Source organism: Triticum urartu, chromosome 6A (genome assembly GCF_056163025.1).
Source record: "Triticum urartu cultivar PI428250 chromosome 6A, HENAU_Tu73, whole genome shotgun sequence".
In the NCBI taxonomy this organism is placed as follows: Eukaryota; Viridiplantae; Streptophyta; class Magnoliopsida; order Poales; family Poaceae; genus Triticum; species Triticum urartu.
In genome coordinates, this window is record NC_141878.1 from 219,632,274 (window position 1) to 219,636,737 (window position 4,464).

Here is a 4,464-nt window from a genome sequence, read left to right on the forward strand (position 1 = left end):
CACCAAGCCCTTGGATGAGAAGAGGTTTTGCAAGTTACGGTGTGAGCTAAATATCTTGGAATCCTCAAATGTCCTGTGATCAGGCACACATCCTAACACTTATGCATATTGATGACTTAGATGTGCAACACACAAAGTAAATTATATCTTCAATCAATGAAGACATACATTCTAAGTGTGAATACATTAATGTGGAATTTGACTTCGGAGCGCCACGATAATTGTGCGCCGTGTCTGGGTCTAATACTTCCTATACGGTGGGTAACGCCACCACCAAACGTTCCATTTTGAAGTGTTTAACACATGGCGTTACCTTGCAATATCTTCACATTGGTTTGGCTTCGAACTTAACATATCTTCATGATTATCTTCACTACGATGATTATATATATATGCTCTAGTGTTCTGTCCTCTACAGCATTCACTTATAGCTATGTCTTCTTGGTTGAATCTTTTGAACTAAGTGAATGTGATCGGACCCTAACCTCTCTATGCTTTCTATCTCAAACTCTATCTCTCCAAGTCATATGCATTCTGTTGAAACTGTCGAATGTCTTCACTGTGTCCTTGTCAGCTGAAGACATAGAGACAACCATAAAAGTCCGTTTTTAATGCTCATTCCTCCACATAAGATCCGGAGAAGCAGGAACGACCGCCCGACAATTTAGGCATGCGTGGGACGTGGAACAAACCCCAAACTTCCGCTAACTGGCCACGCGTGCCTCAAATGCGAACCGCCAGGGGCACCTGCGTAATAGCACAGTGTCGCCTCTGAGTCTATAAATTCACACTTACCGCAGTCATTATCTCCTTCTTCCATCCTCGCACGAACCCTAGTGCCACCGCTAGCACTCGACGACGCCGGAGACGAAGCGCTTCGCTGCCGCAACCTCTCCAACGCCGTCCTCACGCCGACCGCGGACATCGTCCTCTCCGCCGTCACCGTAGGTGTTTTCCGTCGCCAAGTTAGGGCACGGAGGACTGAACTGCTCGGCATCAACTTCCTTCCGTCTAGCAGTTCCAGTGTGGTAAATAAAACTTCTTTTTACAGCCTCTTTTGATCTCTTGGTTCTATCACTTTCAACCATAAGAAGTTTCTCTTCACACCAGTTAGATCTCTCGCTGCATCTCATAACATGCCTAGTATATTCACTTGTGCTTCATAAAGTAGTTAGATTCCTCACTTGTACTGATCTATGGGTTCGTACAAATCTGGAACCAACTTCTTATCTATAAGTGAATGTCTTCGCACAATGAGGTCAATGTCTTCTAAACTGATTAATCTTCAAAACCTTCTGAGAATGCATATGACCTATTCCCCTTCCCTCGCACCTTAATGCTGTCACAGGTACATGTCCGTGGGAGAATCCTTCGGTTCTCATAGTCAGCATTCATTTGCAGAATTCCTACAGCATCACATAAACTCTCCTGAAGCCAGTTCATGTTTGTCAAGAAAAAGAAAGCCTTTGAAGCCTTTCAAGTTAAAGTTTATGGCTTCAGTTGCAGCAGCAAGAAAGGGGGGCAGACAGAGACGTGAGGGAACTTCCAAGGATCTGCGTGAAGACTTGGCAGAAATGTACAAAACAGATCCAGAAGAGAGCTATGGGCAGCGCAAAACCCGAATCCAATGGATTCGACGCTATTGGGCAGAACAGTGGTTCAAATACCGCTTCGTCACCCAGGAGTATGCTGAAAAGAATGCTATCAAGAGTCCATGGGGGGATATCTTATACAAGAACCTTGTACCCAGGACCAGAGATGAAGCCGTTGCTCAAGGCTTCTACCCATGCATGGTCCGAGGACCACAGCCTGATGATGCACATCCGTCGTCACTTCTCTGGTGTCGTGACGACAATCTCTTCAAGCGCAACTTTCAGTTTGCCCAACAGTCAGCGAAGCTAAACAAGAAGAAATTTGGGCTTGACTTCAACCCTGGTCCCTCCTCACCAAGGGCAGATGGCACACGCGACGCGGAACCCAATATCATCGGTCCGTTTGCCAATCTTGAGGGCCTGGTCACCCACATCTTGGTCCAAGGGACTGCTGTGAATGACCCTCCAGCTGATTCTGAGTCTGATGAAGCTCCTGCTGTGCCGAAGCCAAAGCAGACAAAGAAACCAAAAGCTTCGAAGCCGGCCCCTGCCTCAAAAATCTCAAGGGCGAAGCCATTGAAAACTACACCTCCTGAAGTCAGTGTGCAGTCTGAAGATGTATCCCGCATCTCCAAGCCCCTGAAGGATAAGGAGCCCCAGCAACACACAGGCAAAGAGCTCACTGCTGCTGCCATTCTGCGCAGTGAAGCCATTGATCTATCAAGCGATGAAGATCTGGGCGATGACGCACTAGAACAGCTCATCAAAAGCAAGGAGGAAGCGGAAATCTTCAACAATCTGCCTCTCTTTGATGTCGCCATCATCCACAGCTTCATCGATGAATGGTTTGACACACCAGATATAAGCTTCAATGATCTGCAGCTGCCTGTTGGACTCAGCGTCGCCTTCCAAGGCGCAATTGCTTCAGAACTGGCCATTGCTCAGCGCATCGTTGAGCTGAAGCAGAAAATTGATCACGAAAAAGCTCAGTTCAAGAAGCACATGGCCAGTCTCAGCGTGCAGGAAGTGAGAAGCTTCAAAATCATGCTGCATGATCTCAAAGAAAACTTTCTGAAGAAGCGTGCTGAAGCTCAAGGCTCGCGTGAAAGGATGAAGTCATTGGCTGACAAATGTGTTCAAGCCTACAACGAGGCTGAAAAGCGCAAGGCACTTGGGCGTCCAGGCATCGACCCCAAGATGGCCGCAAAGAAGAAGAAGTAGCCTGCTGTGAGTGAACCAGAGGCATCAAGACAAGCAGCCACTCCCATTGTCTTCCCAACTGCCACGACTGGCTCGAAGCCAAAGAGCCGGTCGACAGCTTCAGAGCTAAAGAAGACAAGAGCTGCAGAAGCTGAAGCCAGAAAAAGGAAGAGCTCTGAAGCCTCTCCTTCTGCCCCCAGTAAAAAGAAGCGCAAGACTAAGAAATCTAGGGCTGCTCCCACAGAGCCCTTGATGGTTGAACCCCTTTCTGTCATTCACCCCAATGCAGAAAGAAGACTAACAGTTCATGAGCCTGCTCCCACAGAGGCACCTGACGCTGAAGATATTCCAGCAGCCGACCCACTAGCTGCTGAAGACATTGGTCATCAGGACAATGTGCAAGGTGATGCAGCCCTTCCTCAGCTTGAAACAAGCGAACCCATCAGCATTGGTCGTCCTCTGACGCCAATGGCACAAGATGAGTCATGGGCGGATCGCCCTCAGGAGGAAGAAGACATTGAGGCCCAGCCCACTCCGACACCACAAGCGTCGTCTGCGTTCCGTAGGCTTCGCAAAGGTCCACGGCCTCAAGTCCAGTCTGCAGAAATTCCGGCTGCATCAGCCGAAGACAATGAAGAAGCACCTCCAGAACCCACTCCCTCGCTCCATCAAGATGCAGTTCCCCAAGAGAACGTGCCTGAATATGTCCCTCAAACTACTAACACTGAAGCCAATGTGGAGCCCGCCCCACCAAATGCTTCAGAGGACAGCGAAGCCACTGAGCCAGACACTTCAGTTCCTGAGTCTGCTGCAGGACCACAATTTGACTATCACATAGAGCATAGGCCTCATGTCCAAAAGCCAGTCCCAAGGCTTCCAAGGTTCCCAGGTCCTGCATCAGCACCTGGCTCCTTTGATGTAAACAGCTTCAAGGCAGACAACACATTTTTCGATAGCTCCAAGAACCCCTATTCAAGGGAAAGGATTGTATCAGACAGGTTCTGGAGCTATTCACAGCGCAGCTATTATTCTTGCATCTTATACAACCAAGGTCGCATCTTCCCTCACAAGCGCCTTGAGGTTGAAGCTATTGCTGGTCTGCCATGTCTTGAGGAAGCTTTGGACTGCTTCAGGCAAGTGGGTCTGCTGCCGTTCGTGACTGATGAAGAGCACTGGAACGAAGAGCTTCTGCTTCAGTTTTATGCCACTCTCCACATCAAAGGCTACAACAGCGATCCGAAGACTTGGATCCTGGAGTGGATGACCGGAAATGTCCATCATGAAGCCAATGCATTTAACATCATTGAGCTCACCGGCCTGCCCACTCCAGGCGAATTCTTCGAGGAAGGCTGCCAATCACATTCTGAAGCTATTGAGAGTATTTTCCAGAGACCTGAACCCAATATGAGTCAGATGCTCTCAATGATGAAGCCATTGCCTCAGGATGCACCCTATCCAACTGAGTTCTTCGTTGAAGACCTAGAGTACCTGCCCAGGACCATATATCATATTATCCGGTGGACTCTCTGGCCCATTAAGGGACACTCTCCACATGCCAAGATTGAGGGTGCAATGAAGACTCTCATATTCTATATCATGCATGGCAAATGCTTCAACGCACAGGATCTTTTCATACGACAACTTGCTGCGTTAGGCTCGGACTTATTTGGTC